General features: G+C 49.5%; 1 protein-coding gene across 1 annotated transcript in view; it reads left to right on the top strand.

The window, feature by feature from the left end:
* Positions 1 to 15,988, top strand: part of C11H19orf44 (chromosome 11 C19orf44 homolog) — an 84,344-nt gene extending 68,356 nt beyond the window's left edge. Inside the window, exon 10 of the mRNA XM_030217793.1 lies at positions 13,952 to 15,988. The gene's annotated coding sequence lies outside the window, so the exon portion shown is untranslated. The remainder of the gene's footprint in view (positions 1 to 13,951) is intronic.
* The last annotated feature ends 150 nt before the right edge of the window (positions 15,989 to 16,138 follow it).

Genomic DNA, 16,138 nt, shown 5'->3' with positions numbered 1-16,138 from the left:
AGATCGGTTGTCCCACCAAATTATCCAAATTCAGACAGACAACCAGGTTGCTGTCCCGTTCCGGGCCCTTACCTGGCGGTCCTCGGGCCGGAGCGAGAGGCTGGGGCGCCCGTGGGATGCGGGGCGGCGGGGGAAGGCTGCCACGGGGATCGCCGCGACTGCAGGCTGCTCCGAGGCCGGCGATCCAGAAGAGCTAGCGCCGGCCTCGGAGAAGGAGATCCGCCGGCCAAGATGGCGGCGCCGGCGTCGTCGTCCTCGCTACAGCGGGACCAGCGAGGCTCCGCCCACTTGCGCCGGATTGGCGCATCCGCGTAGGAACTCCGCCCATCGGACGGGAGGACCAATCCGGGCCCCCGCTGCCGGCCTGGGCGAAGAGGATTGGTTCCAGCGGTTCCCCAGCCAGGACGAGCGGGGGATTTAAACGAGAACACGGAAGGGGTCCAGTGCTTCCGTTTTGTTGTTTGAAGCCACATTCCAAGCCTGTGTTTGTTCCTCGTGTCAACTAGCCGTCCTGCTAGCTATTTCCAGTAAAGACTGTGTTTGTTCCTCGTGCCAGCTAGCCGTCCTGCTAGCTATTTCCAGTAAAGGCTGTGTTTGTTCCTCGTGTCAGCTAGCCGTCCTGCTAGCTATTTCCAGTAAAGACTGTGTTTGTTCCTCGTGCCAGCTAGCCGTCCTGCTAGCTATTTCCAGTGAAGACTGTGTTTGTTCCTCGTGTCAACTAGCCGTCCTGCTAGCTATTTCCAGTGAAGACTGTGTTTGTTCCTCGTGTCAGCTAGCCGTCCTGCTAGCTATTTCCAGTGAAGACCGTGTTTGTTCTTCGTGTCAACTAGCCGTCCTGCTGGCTATTTCCAGTGATGACTGTGTTTGTTCCTCGTGCCAGCTAGCCATCCTGCTGGCTATTGCCAATAAAGACTGTGTCCGTTCCCCGTGCTCAGCTAGCCGCCTGGCTAAGCCACGCTCACCAAGGACTCTGTACCCACACCCAGCCAGGCCAGCCGTCACCCCGCGGCTCCAGCAGTCCTGCTGGCCACCCGCAGCTGAGGGCTCAACCCTCGGTGAACGGCGGTCGCCGCGGGTGAAGATTCGGGGTGCTCGGTGATTTCCTGGCCCTAGTGGGGCTCGGGAAGACTCGAGAGCTCACCAATACCGGAGTGACATCAGAGCCGCGACAGAAAACGGAAGCCATGAGCTCGCCGACGCAACCTGATCTACGGGACCTGGCCAAGGTTCTCCAGCAGCAACAGGAACAGCTCAATGCCCTGTCTGGGGCGCTCCAGAATGTATGTTCTCAGCTTTCCACGCTTCAGGTACAGAACCAGGCCGCTGCGGTCCAAGGGGTCGCAGCGGCTCCCCGTATGGGAGGGTTCCGCGTGGGACCTCGGTTCCCTGAACCAGCACGATACGATGGGACCCCGGGAGGTTGTCGGGGGTTCCTTAACCAGTGTAACCTGGCCTTCCGGATGCAACCGGAGGCCTTTGCTTCGGACCAAAGTAAGGTGGGCTACATTATGGGCCTTTGTGAAGGAAAAGCCCAGGACTGGGTGGCCCCCCTGAACGAACAACATGACCCCATTTTGGATGATTATAGCGAATTTCAGCGCCGGTTCCGGATGGTGTTCGACCTTCCGGGAAGACCTTCCTCCGTGGCATCGGAACTGCTCCGGATTCGTCAGGGAGAAGGTACGGTGGCCGATTATGCCATCCGGTTCCGTACCTTAGCCACGGAGCTGCGTTGGAATCCGGAGTCCTTGATGGCCATTTTTATGGAGGGATTACAAGAACGAATCAAGGATGAATTGGCGGGACGGGAGATTCCCGGACAATTGGATGCCCTCATATCACTCTGTATACGGGTGGACACCCGATTCCAGGAGCGAGCCAGAGCCCGGACGGAGCGGCAGAAGTGGGCACGAGGGACCTCCCGGACGAGCAAAGGGCCGTCCTCTCGCCAGGGGAACCGGGACACTATGGAGCCCGGGGAGGAGCCGATGGTGATGGGCCGGCAACGGTTGACTCCCGCCGAAAGACAGCAACGACAGTCAAACGGACTGTGCTTCTATTGTGGGAAGGCTGGGCATTTCCTCCGGACTTGTTCCATCCGGCCAGGAAATGCGCTCCCCAAGGCACCCTGAGGGGAGGGTTCTTGGGGCACTCCGCTCCCCTACCAGACACCCTGATCATCCTACCAGTGACCTTACGGTGGCAGGAGGCCACGGTTCAGACCCGAGCCCTGGTGGACTCGGGGTCAGGGGGCAATTTTATTGGGCTCGAACTGCTGCAGCAAATGGGCTGGCCCACGCTCCCCCGGAGGCCGATGCTGCGGATAACCTCCATCCAAGGAACTACCCTTCCCCAGCCGGTCACTGAGATTACTCCAATGTTGGAACTGCAAGTGGGGGAGAACCATCGGGAGGAAGCCGAATTCTTAGTATTATCCCGGACCATCCACCCTGTGGTTCTGGGACTGCCATGGTTACGATACCACAACCCGGTTATCGACTGGGCCGGGGGAGGAATTCAAGCGTGGGGTAATTCCTGTCAAGAGACCTGTTGTAAGGGTCGGGCTGGCAGCTGTCCGGCCTTAAATACGTTGCCCGAGGAGGGACCGGGTGAACTGGGCTCCTTGCCTATGGATTATAGAGACTTTGCAGATGTGTTTAATCCCAAGGAGGCGGACGTACTACCGCCGCATAGGTCTTTTGACTGTGCTATCAATTTGAAGACGGATACGGTACCCCCACGGGGCCGACTGTACAAGCTGTCCCGAGGAGAGTTCAAGGCAATGTGAGAATACATCCATGAGAACCTACGGAAAGGGTTCATTCAGCCGTCTACATCCCCAGCCGGGGCAGGGTTCTTTTTCGTTACCAAGAAGGATGGGTCGCTGAGACCTTGCATTGACTATCGGGGATTAAATGCCATCACCGTGAAGGATCGGTTCCCGCTGCCACTCATTCCCGAGCTCTTGGACAGACTGCAAGGAGCTCAGATCTTCACGAAGTTAGATTTGCGGGGGGCCTACAATCTAGTACGAATCCGGTCCGGGGACGAATGGAAAACGGCTTTCAACACCCACGAGGGACATTTTGAATATCGGGTGATGCCGTTCGGTCTCTGCAATGCCCCTGCGGTGTTTCAACGCCTTATCAATTGTGTACTAGAGGATTTGCTAAATTCCACGGTGATTGTATATTTGGACGACATCCTAGTTTACTCTAAGGACCCCCTGGAGCATCCGGGCCATGTTCGTGCAGTGCTGCACCGCCTACGTCAAGCCCATCTATTTGCTAAGCTGAGTAAGTGCGCTTTCCATCAGCGATCCTTACCCTTTTTAGGGCATATCCTGCTTCCAGGGGGGTTACAGATGGAGCCAGACAAGCTCCAAGCCATTCGAGAGTGGCCTCAACCGAAGGGCCTGAAGGCCTTACAACGATTCCTGGGCTTCGCCAATTACTATCGCCAATTTATTCCCCAGTACTCCCGGTTGACAACCCCGTTGACGGCGCTCACCCACAAGAACGCGAGGGTCAGGGATTGGCCGCCAGAGGCGCAAGCGGCTTTTCATCTGGTAAAAGAGGCTTTTGAGTCCGCGTCCATTCTGTTGACCCCCGACCCTGAGAAACCTTTCATTGTAGAGGTGGACGCGTCCGCCCTAGGGGCCGGGGCGGTCATTTCTCAAATCAACCCCGAAGGCCGGCGCCAACCGTGCTCCTTCTTTTCACGTAAATTCTCCCCAGCCGAGCGGAATTATACGGTAGGGGATAGAGAACTCTTGGCTTTGAAACTAGCACTGCAGGAGTGGAGACACTTGCTGGAAGGAGCGGAACACCGGTTCACGGTCATCACTGATCATAAGAACCTCCTATACCTCCAAGAGGCTCAGCGGTTGAATCCCCGACAGGCTCGGTGGTCATTATTCTTTGCCAGGTTTCATTTTCAATTAGTGTTCCGGGCGGCCTCCCAGAATACCCCGGCCGATGCGCTCTCCCGGGCCTTCGAGGTACCAGAAGAGACTAAGGAGACTCATCCGATGTTAGACCCCGCTTGTCTCAGTGTGGCCACAGGGGAGGTTGCACCGATCCAGAGATTCGTGGCGGCCGCCGATCGGAAAGAGGTTCTGCAATGGGGGCACTCGTCTAGATGGGCCGGGCACTTCGGGTACCAAAAGACACTCCGATTCATCACACGACATTATCGATGGCCACAGATGAGACGAGACATCCTCCAGTTTGTTACCTCGTGCCCGGTATGTGCCCGAACCAAGCCAGTAGGAGGACCCCCTGTGGGAGACCTACAGCCACTGCCCGTGCCGACCAGTCCCTGGTCGGAGATATCCATGGACTTTATCACTGACTTACCTCGCTCCCAGGGTCATACCGTGATCTGGGTTGTGATAGATCGGTTCTCTAAAATGGCTCACTTTGTTCCATTCGCGAACCTCCCATCGGCCGCCTCTCTAGCTCAAGCCTTCATTCACCACATTTTTCGACTACATGGACTACCCACTCGGATCATCAGTGACCGAGGACCCCAATTTACCTCCCGCTTCTGGAGAACTTTGTGCACGGCCTTGGGGGTGGAGAACCATTTTTCATCCGCGTACCATCCTCAAACCAACGGCATGGTTGAGAGGATTAATCAAACCTTGAAAGGATTCTTACGAGCTTTTGTCAACCAACGACAAGATAACTGGGTTTCTCTACTTCCCTGGGCCGAGTTCGCCTATAACCAAAGTGACCACTCGTCCTCAGGGCAGTCCCCGTTCTTCCTGGTATATGGACGACATCCTCGGCTTCCAGGGCCGTTCCCGGCTACCGCCATAACCCCGGCGGGGGACCAAGTCGTGGCCGACCTACAAAAGGTCTGGAAGATGGCTAGGGAACAATTACAGAAGACCGCGACCAAGGACAAGATCTTTGCTGACCGCCATCGGCGGCCCGCTCCCGTGCTCCAACCAGGACAGAAGGTATGGTTAAGCACGAAACATCTGAGATTCCGAGGTTCTTCCCGAAGATTGGGACCTCGATATGCGGGACCATATGCAATCCAAGAACGAATTGGGCCAGTAACGTATCGGTTGCGGTTACCCGGCACCCTACGAGTGCATAACGCCTTCCATATCTCGTTATTGAAGCGGTTCCAGGGGTCCGGGTGGCACCCGCCCCCGGCCCAAGAAGATCTCCAGGTGGCCCCGGACCCGGAGTACGAGGTAGGAGAAATTCTCGACTCAAAGTGGCGGCGGGGAAGACTGCATTATTTGTTATCATGGAAATCTTTTGGCCCCGAAGACAATTCCTGGGAACCCGTGGCTAATGTTCATGCCCCAGAATTGGTCAAAGCCTTCCACGCCCGATATCCGTCCAAACCCGGGCCCCGGGAGAAGGGGTCATCCGGGGAAGATACTGTCCCGTTCCGGGCCCTTACCTGGCGGTCCGCGGGCCGGAGCGAGAGGCTGGGGCGCCCGTGGGATGCGGGGCGGCGGGGGAAGGCTGCCACGGGGATCGCCGCGACTGCAGGCTGCTCCGAGGCCGGCGATCCAGAAGAGCTAGCGCTGGCCTCGGAGAAGGAGATCCGCCGGCCAAGATGGCGGCGCCGGCGTCGTCGTCCTCCTCGCTACAGCGGGACCAGCGAGGAGGCTCCGCCCACTTGCGCCGGATTGGCGCATCCGCGTAGGAACTCCGCCCATCGGACGGGAGGACCAATCCGGGCCCCCGCTGCCGGCCTGGGCGAAGAGGATTGGTTCCAGCGGTTCCCCAGCCAGGACGAGCGGGGGACTTAAACGAGAACACGGAAGGGGTCCAGTGCTTCCGTTTTGTTGTTTGAAGCCACATTCCAAGCCTGTGTTTGTTCCTCGTGTCAACTAGCCGTCCTGCTAGCTATTTCCAGTAAAGACTGTGTTTGTTCCTCGTGTCAGCTAGCCGTCCTGCTAGCTATTTCCAGTAAAGACTGTGTTTGTTCCTCGTGCCAGCTAGCCGTCCTGCTAGCTATTTCCAGTAAAGGCTGTGTTTGTTCCTCGTATCAGCTAGCCGTCCTGCTAGCTATTTCCAGTGAAGACTGTGTTTGTTCCTCGTGTCAACTAGCCGTCCTGCTAGCTATTTCCAGTGAAGACTGTGTTTGTTCCTCGTGTCAGCTAGCCGTCCTGCTAGCTATTTCCAGTGAAGACTGTGTGTGTTCCTCGTGTCAACTAGCCGTCCTGCTAGCTATTTCCAGTGAAGACTGTGTTTGTTCCTCGTGTCAGCTAGCCGTCCTGCTAGCTATTTCCAGTGAAGACCGTGTTTGTTCTTCGTGTCAACTAGCCGTCCTGCTGGCTATTTCCAGTGATGACTGTGTTTGTTCCTCGTGCCAGCTAGCCATCCTGCTGGCTATTGCCAATAAAGACTGTGTCCGTTCCCCGTGCTCAGCTAGCCGCCTGGCTAAGCCACGCTCACCAAGGACTCTGTACCCACACCCAGCCAGGCCAGCCGTCACCCCGCGGCTCCAGCAGTCCTGCTGGCCGCCCGCAGCTGAGGGCTCAACCCTCGGTGAACGGCGGTCGCCGCGGGTGAAGATTCGGGGTGCTCGGTGATTTCCTGGCCCTAGTGGGGCTCGGGAAGACTCGAGAGCTCACCAATACCGGAGTGACATCAGAGCCGCGACAGTTGCCATGTATTACATCAACAAGCAGGGGGGCACCTGATCTCGCCCCCTGTGTCAGGAAGCCGTCAGCATGTGGCTTTGGGCTCGCCGTCAGGGCATGGTGCTCCAAGCCACATATCTGGCAGGCGTAAACAACAGTCTGGCCGACAGACTGAGCAGGATTATGCAACCTCGAGTGGTCACTCAACTCCTGAGTAGTGCGACAGATCTTCCAGGTGTGGGGCATCCCCTTGGTAGATCTCTTTGCATCTCGAGCCAACCACAAGGTCCCTCAGTTCTGTTCCAGGCTTCAGGCCAACGGCAGACTGGCACCGGATGCCTTCCTCCTGGACTGGGGGAAGGGTCTCCTGTATGCTTATCCTCCCATACCTCTGGTCGGGAAGACTTTGTTGAAACTCAAACAAGACCGAGGCACCATGATTCTGATTGCTCCCTTTTGGCCGCGTCAGATCTGGTTCCCCCTTCTTCTGGAGTTATCCTCCGAAGAACCGTGGAGATTGGAGTGTTTTCCGACCCTCATCACACAGGACGAAGGGGCGCTTCTGCATCCCAACCTCCAGTCCCTGGCTCTCACGGCCTGGATGTTGAGAGCGTAGACTTTGCCTCTTTGGGTCTGTCAGAGGGTGTCTCCCGCATCTTGCTTGCTTCCAGGAAAGATTCCACTAAGAGGAGTTACTTCTTTCTATGGAGGAGGTTTGCCGTCTGGTGTGACAGCAAGGCCCTAGATCCTCACTCTTGTCCTACACAGACCCTGCTTGAATACCTTCTGCACTTGTCTGAGTCTGGTCTCAAGACCAACTCTGTAAGGGTTCACCTTAGTGCAATCAGTGCATACCATTACCGTGTAGAAGGTAAACCGATCTCAGGGCAGCCTTTAGTTGTTCGCTTCATGAGAGGTTTGCTTTTGTCAAAGCCCCCCGTCAAACCTCCTACAGTGTCATGGGATCTCAATGTCGTTCTCACCCAGCTGATGAAACCTCCTTTTGAGCCACTGAACTCCTGCCATCTGAAGTACTTGACCTGGAAGGTCATTTTCTTGGTGGCAGTTACTTCAGCTCGTAGAGTCAGTGAGCTGCAGGCCCTGGTAGCCCGGGCCCCTTACACCAAATTTCATCATAACAGAGTAGTCCTCCGCACTCACCCTAAGTTCTTGCCAAAGGTTGTGTCGGAGTTCCATCTGAACCAATTGTCTTGCCAACATTCTTTCCCCATCCTCATTCCTGCCCTGCTGAACGTCAGCTGCACACATTGGACTGCAAGAGAGCATTGGCCTTCTATCTGGAGCGGACATAGCCCAACAGACAGTCCGCCCAATTGTTTGTTTCTTTTGATCCCAACAGGAGGGGAGTGGCTGTGGGAAAACGCACCGTATCCAATTGGCTAGCAGATTGCATTTCCTTCACTTACGCCCAGGCTGGGCTGGCTCTTGAGGTCATGTCACGGCTCATAATGTTAGAGCCATGGCAGCGTCGGTAGCCCACTTGAAGTCAGCCACTATTGAAGAGATTTGCAAAGCTGCGACGTGGTCATCTGTCCACACATTCACATCTCATTACTGCCTGCAGCAGGATACCCGACGCGACAGTCGGTTCGGGCAGTCAGTGCTTCAGAATCTGTTCGGGGTTTAGAATCCAACTCCACCCCAGTAGGCCCATGTTTTATTCTGTTCCAGGCTACACTCTCAGTTAGTTGTATAAGTTGTTAGGTCAATCTCAGTTATGTCCTCGCCGTTGCGAGGCCCAATTGACCATGTTTGTTGTTTTGAGTGAGCCTGGGGGCTAGGGATACCCCATCAGTGAGAACAAGCAGCCTGCTTGTCCTCGGAGAAAGCGAATGCTACATACCTGTAGAAGGTATTCTCCGAGGACAGCAGGCTGATTGTTCTCACAAACCCGCCCGCCTCCCCTTTGGAGTTGTGTCTTCCCTTGTCTTTGTCTTGCTACATATGAGACTGACGAACACGAGCCGGTTCGGGCGGGAAGACGGCCGCGCATGCGCGGTGACTAGCAAAGGCCTTTGCTAGTGAAGTTCCGATTGGAGGGGCTGCCGTGGACGTCACCCATCAGTGAGAACAATCAGCCTGCTGTCCTTGGAGAATACCTTCTACAGGTATGTAGCATTCGCTTTACCTGCTCATTTTCTTTCCTCTAGACCCTCCAGACCTGTCAAGAGCCCGCCCTTATTTCTTGTCAGACGTCTTTTTTGAGCCCGTGTTCTGCTAGGGCTATTTCTTTAATGTTTGAATAAGGTCGGAGAAGTTCTTTGACTGTAATATGCTACAGAAAGGGGCGCTTTGCTGTTCCGTCTGATTCGGCACACTATTGGTGTTTATCTATTGGGTTTCCAGGTACAGGGGTTTTGGGGTTTACTGTTAGATTTTTTCTCTGCTTTGCTAAGCGTATACTGGATATATATGGAGGCACAGGTTATATGTACACAGTTAAAAGTTAGTGTTCTCAGTCTCTCTCTGCTGGTAGGCGTGCATAACCCAACCATCTTGACCGGTCTAGAGGAAAGAAAATTAGCAGGTAAGGCCTAATTTCACCTTTTAGGCTGTAGATGTCATGAATGAGTAAATAAACAAACTTTGTCATGCAATGTATAAGGAGGACAGGACCCCAAGGCTTGGATTTTAATGATCCTCCAAGTAGAGAATTGTAAATAGAAAAACAGTTTCCATGTCAACTATTTTAAGAAGGGATGGTTCAAAAGCTGGGTCAGTCAACTGCTGAAGTACTAAGTGGAGGTGCCACACCGGAGTCAAAGATTGAAGATATAGTTTTAAATTCATCAGACGTTTGAAGAATCATGCTAAAGGAATATCCAATAAAATCATGAAATACTGAAAGTACTGCTAGATATACTTTAACTGAAAATGTAGCAAGTTCCAAGTCAAAAAGGTGAAGGAGGTAGTTGTACAGATTACTGGGCTCATTTTCAAAACAGAAAAATGTCTAAAAAGTGACAAAAGCCAGCACTTATGCATCTCCTTTAAAACACAGAAGCCATTGTTAATTCTTTGTAACTGAAAATGTCTTTCAATAAAAATATTTTTTTAAAGTGTGCATATCAGGGCAGGACTTGGGACTTTTTTCAGCCATAATGGAAGAAAACAAAAAGGTCCAGGACTAAAACTAAGACATTTTGAGCTATACCTGTTTTTATAATGAATAAGGCACAAAAAAGTGCCCTAAATAACCAGATGACCACTGCAGGGAATCAGGGATGACCTCTCCCCTTATTCCCCCAGTGGTAACTAACCTCCTTCCACCCCCCACAAAAATGTAATGGAAAACATTACTTGCCAGCCTCAGATGTTATACATAGGTCCATTAGAACAGCATGCAGGTCCTTGGAGTAGTCTACTGGTAGGTGCGGTGCTGTGCACTGCAGACAGGTGGACCTAGGCTTCTACCTGCCCCTACCTGTTACACTTGTGGAGGAAACTATGAGCCCTCCAAAATTCACCAGAAACCCACTGTACCCACATATAGGTGCCCCTTTCACCCGTAAGGGCTATGGTAGTAGCGTACAGTTGGGGGCAGTGGGTTTTGGGGGGCTCAGCAGACAAGGTAAGGGAGCAATGGTCATGCCCTATTGCTTTCCTGGGATGTCAGGGGGACCAGTGTACTAAAAATGCTGGCTCCTCCTACATCCCCCAATGGCTTGATTTTGTGTTTTTTGCACTGACTTTTTTTTTTTTTAATTCAAAAATGGACCAAAAATTTAAATGTCTCAATCACAAAACCTTCTATTTTTGAAAACAAAAGATAGACATTTTTCTTTTTTGAAAATGACCTCCTTTGCTATTCAGATTCCAAAGTCAGACATCATATCGAAAATGCCCCTCTATATCTCCTAATGCTACACCAATGCTCAAGGTAGCACCATTTAAAAGCATAAGATCTCATAATGGAGTTTTTCCAAGTAGGTAAAAGTGTCTGTGGTAAATGTCAGTGAAAAGTGAGAATCTTCTGTGATGTTGGTTTTAGCAGCCAGCCAGTCAGGTTCAGATACTTACCAGAGATCTAGATGAAACAACATTGTCACTTTGAGTGATGAGATCATCCTTCAAGGGCAAAATTATCAGTGAAAGCTGTAATAGTCTGGTTAGGAATGGGTACCATGGTGGTCTTGGCCAGTTTGGTACCACAAGAATCATTTTTGCTCTCTGTGCACTTTTTTGGATTGTTATTGAAAACATGGGAAGTAGAGGGAAAGGGTACATAAGTCCCTGGAAGGTGTCCACTGCCATCCTGTTTGGACCTGGTAGCTTGGAGCAAAATAGAGGACACTTCGTATTGTGAATAAATGTATTTGAGTACCCCACTTTTGAAAGAGTTGCTTAATAACTAATCTTCCGTGACCTCTCATGAGGCTGAAGTTTAGTGACCGAGTTTGTCAGTTCTGATCCCCTGGTATGTATGAAACCAGAACTTCATTGAGACCAGTGGCTAGATTCCAGATTTGTAGGGCTTCCTCACCAAAGAGTTTAGATCCCATTTGTATTATGTAAACAAGGAGGTGGCCACTTTATTGTCCATATGAATGTGGATTATTTGGTCCTTTAGTTTGTTTGGGAAAGATCAAACAGTCAATTTGATAGCTGAGTTCCAACAAGTTGATAAGTTAGTGCATCTCATGTGAAGACCAACAGACCTTTCGTGTGTAGAGGTCCAAGGCGGGCTCCTTAGCCAGTCTTGGATGCATCTATTGTTACTGTTAGGTAGCAGGGAATGGAAGTATTTGCCCCTTAGGTGTTTTGTGGGTATGTTCACCACAGGAAGGTCATCTTGATTTTGTGCATAAGTTGAATTTGTGTAGAGAGATGTGGTGGGTACCGATTCCAACTCTGAGATTACATATGAAGAAACGAGAGTGGTGTCTGTCAAGGGGAACTACATGAACTGTAGCTGCCACACAGCCTAGTAGTATTAACTTGCTATGGTAGCAGATTTCTCTAACAGCTGTTGTATAATTAAGATTGTGGTCTTGAGCTCTGTGATTTGGCAAGGTTGCTATTGCCTGATTGGGTTGTATGACTGTTAAAGTTTACCAGAATCCCCAAGTTGGTCAGAAGACATATAGTGAGATCCATTGCTAGATACTTCAAGTGGGAAAGATACCATTATTGGTGAGTTGTCCAAATAAGGAAAGATTATTACTCCTTGCTTATGCAGATGTGAAGCAATTACCACTACACACTTTGTAAAGACTTATGGTGCAGAGCACAGCCCAAAATGGGAGTAGTCTGTATTGGTAAGTGGGCTCATTTTCGAAACAGGAGGACATCCATCTTTCGACATAAATCGGAAGATGGATGTCCAAATCGGTATAATCGAAACCCGATTTTGGACGTCTCCAACTGCACTCCGTCGCAAGGACGGCCAAAGTTCAAGGGGGCGTGTTGGAGGCATAGCGAAGGTGGGACTTGGGCGTGCCCAACACTTGAACATCTTTGAGTCATAATCGAAAAAAAACAAGGACGTCCCCAACGAACACTTGGACGTTTTCACCCAGATCTGTTTTTCTTACGACTAAGGCACAAAAAGGTGCCCAAAATGACCAGATGACCACCGGAGAAAATCAGGGATGACCTCCCATTACTCCCCCAGTGGTCACTAACTACTACTTAACATTTCCCCTACCACCCTCAAAAAACAACTTTAAAAATATGTCTTGCCAGCCTCAGATGTCCCTGGAGCAGTTTTAGTGGGTACTGCAGTGCACTTCAGACAGGTGGACCCAGGCCCATACCCCCCCCCCCCCCCATTACATTTGTGGAGGGAACGAGCTCTCCAAAACCCACTGTACCCATATATGTGCCCCCCTTCACCCGTAAGGGCTATGGTAGTGGTGCACAGTTGTGGGTAGTGGGTTTTGGGGGTATCAGCACACAAAGTAAGGGAGCTATGTTCTGAGAGCAATTTATGAAGTCCATGCAAGTGCCCCCTAGGGTGCCCGGTTGCTGTCCTGGCAAGTCAGGGGGACCAGTACACTACAAATGCTGGCTCCTCCCGCGACCAAATGGCTTGCATTTGGCCATTTTTGACACGGACATCTTAGGTTTCGAAAAATCGCTGAAAGTCAGAAATGTCCATGTCTAGAGACAACCAAACCTACGGCCATCCAAATTTAAGGATTTGGACGGCTCTGACGGTATTTTCGAAATGAAAGATGGACGCCCATCTTGTTTCGAAAATACGGGTTTCCCCGCCCCTGGATTTTGCCGGTTTGCGAGGACGTCCAAATTGCAACTTGGACGTCCCTTTCAAAAATGCCCCTCAATGACTTCCAAACAGGGCGAATTGCACAAACCTTTCTGAAGTTCTTGTGAACTGGAACATGTAGACATGTCTGAGATCCAATGACAGTAGTCATCTGTCTTCCTGAAACAATGGCAGTATAATATACACGAAGTTCATCTTGAATTTTTCTTTCCTGATAAATCCGAGACTTCTAAGATACTGTATTATAAGAAACAAAGTACAAGTGGCCTCCAGCTGGTACTCTGGGATAGGGAATGATGTCAAATACCAGGATTAGTTGGATTGCTGGGAGTGGGATGTTGCAATCATCCTGAATGGAGTCAAAGATTTCTTTTACTTTATCTCTAAGTTGTCTCCTGTGTGGAGTGTGATTTTTTTTTTTTCATGCACATCCTCTCAAAGCTGACGACCTGAGCTATGCCATGCACCTTACCGCTATGACTATTGCTGTCCATGTACTGCTTACCTCATGCATCATGAGCAGCCCTAATCATGTTTTTTGAGAACTCCTCAAAATCTAATAGGAGAGATGAGAATGCTGAATTACCAGGTTTGGATGATGAAGGTAAAGTATACAACTTCTCAATCGTGTTACACATGTATTGCATTATTTGGAAGTGGAGGGGTGGCAAATTTTACACCAAAAATAGAATTTTGATATGGTTCTTTCCTATAAGGTCCAGAAATGTTTGACCTTTTCCCAATGTGCAATTAGAATAATCTGGCAACCTTGTGTTTTCTCATGACCAATTCGACCACCATCAAAAGGTAGGAAAGCTGAAGTTTGCCATGCCTCTTATCATCCTGGACTAAGTTTTCAGGCTTTCTTGGTTGACTTAGAGGAGAATGGTATCATTGAAATCTCTTGACGTTGTTCCAAAAGTATCTTGTGTAATGGTAGTGCTATTAATTTCTTTTGGGGCATCCAAGTATCTCAGCACCCCAAGGTATTCAGACCTTAGGTCTGGTTTTCTTTTACATTAGACTGCCAAGTTCTTTGTAATTTTTTGGAGAATATTTGGACAATTTGTGCCCTTTGTTGGCAGGTTTTGACAGGCTCAAGTGATGATGGAGCAGATGATAAAACCAGGAGTTCCCCTACTGGAACTGGAATGGATCTGTGGCTTGGAGTGTCTGATGCCCAGCTACTATCAGAACATTGAAGATCACTGTCTCATAAACCTTCCACTTCCATAAAAGATGATGTGGATAAGGACCAGGTATGCTTTCTATGCCTTGAAGACAGAGGTGGCAAAGGATCTCTGATTACAACACCTGGTATGAGAAAAGTTGCAGTGCTCTTGAAAAATTGTTTCCATAAGTCTTGCATAACCTGAAGGAGTTGAGATGGGGAATAGCGTTCAAAGCGTACTCTATGAGCACTTAAGTTTTAGAGGCAAGGTGCTGTAAGTTTTCTCCCGACTTCTGGAGGAGTACTGAACAGAGAATGATCTTCAGCTGCTGCTTCTGTGAGGAAGCTGCGAAATTGAGAGGCTATGTCTGTCATGCTAGGCGCTGAGCAATGCCTTTGGAAAAGGTGAACAGTAGCAACGTCTGCTCCTGTCAGCTGTTAGTGTGGTGTTGTAATCTAATGTGAAGAAGTGGAGGGACTCAACTCACCGTGCTCCCTTTACGACCACGTGATACAGTCAGAGATGGATGGCCCTGGGACTGGAGCTTCTGGGACACAAACTCAGTTGATTGGTGGCGATGGTAGCAGCTGCACTATGCCTGTTTTTCTCCATAGCACTGTCCTTATTGGAACAGGGTGCATCAGATGGATTGGATTTCTTCTTTTTTGGAGAATGATCTCCTGCAGCTTTAACTCTCAGACATCTTATGCAGGTTTTCAGATCATACGACTGATACATTTTTCTATCACATTTTGAGCAACACTTGAAGCCTGGCTGCTTTTCTGGCATGTTGAAGTAGAGAAGAATGAAATCAAATTCCATCAATCGAGGTGAGTGGAAAGAATAAAAGTGAATTTCTGTAGATACAGTAGGCAGGAATACCACCCATGTGCAGAAATCTTTTCCAAAAGAGGTTTGTTTCTATGCTAGGAATCCAGCCGGGTCCGCTACATCACCATGTCACCGCTTCTGTGGCTCAAAGATTCTCTGTCCATGGAGAACCACAACAATCACATTCACCTGAACAAACAGCCCTGCTACATCACTTCAATTCAATGCCAGAGTCCTAAGAGTTTAAAGGTTTCAATTAGACTTGAGCACTTTGTGATGTCATTGATCAGCACTTCATGATGTGCTGACACATGATTCATCAACATCACAATGCTCATTTTTCCCTCAGGAACCTGCCCATGAATAGCTAAATGGTTAAGGGTTTTTGTCTATGGATTTGGTAACCAACATATCACAATTTTTGAATGGCCATGAAGCTAAAAGTTTCAGGAAGCATTCTGTGCATTTTTCTTTTAACTTAAAAGAATATTATGGGGACAATTCAAATTGTCCTCTCTCATCTCAGCTTTTAAATTTCCTGGAACAATTAGATCTTTTGGCTGAGACACTTTGTGAAATGACCCTTCTTTCTTCCTCCCCCATCAATATGAGATCCAGATATCAGAATATCCAGGAAGTGAGAATAAACGAGAGACAATTAAAAGCAAAGTTAATCTTCTTTACAAAAATGAATGTATTTGAATGTGAGATAGAAAACTGCACAAGAAATTGGTAAAGAGATGCAAACACAATTGGTTTGGGACCTTAATTTGATTCACAAATTACATCTACTAAACAGTCACACCACCACGAGGGGACAAAGCCAAAGGATTTAATTATGTGGACTGAAACTTTGGTTCCTGATGGCAACAGAAATTAAAGCCAACTGGATGCACACACTAAAAATGAACTGGGAAAAGAGTGCTACAGACCACAGACCTGGTTTTAAGCCAGTGTTGGTTTGGAAAGAATTGACTTCCTATATGGGATGGGATACTTACATTTTTGTTTTGCACTGTTCTAAAGTCTAGTGGCTTTCAGGAAAAGATTTTGATCTGACTACAAATAATTTTAAATGAGAAACTGTAAATTATAAAAGCCTACCTTTTAAAAAATAATAATAATAATAATAAAATGTTATCCAGAAATATGCTTAGAACCTTAATGGAGAATCTCCAAATTTGTCTCAAGCATAGAATTACTGAAAATACCTACATTCTAGCCTTCTAGTATAACAACACAGGAACTATTAACACACAAAATGAAATA

The sequence above is a fragment of the Microcaecilia unicolor genome, chromosome 11 (assembly GCF_901765095.1).
Source record: "Microcaecilia unicolor chromosome 11, aMicUni1.1, whole genome shotgun sequence".
NCBI classification, from domain to species: Eukaryota; Metazoa; Chordata; class Amphibia; order Gymnophiona; family Siphonopidae; genus Microcaecilia; species Microcaecilia unicolor.
The sequence above is the reverse complement of the archived record's forward strand: the minus strand, read 5'-3'. Positions and strand labels throughout refer to the sequence as shown.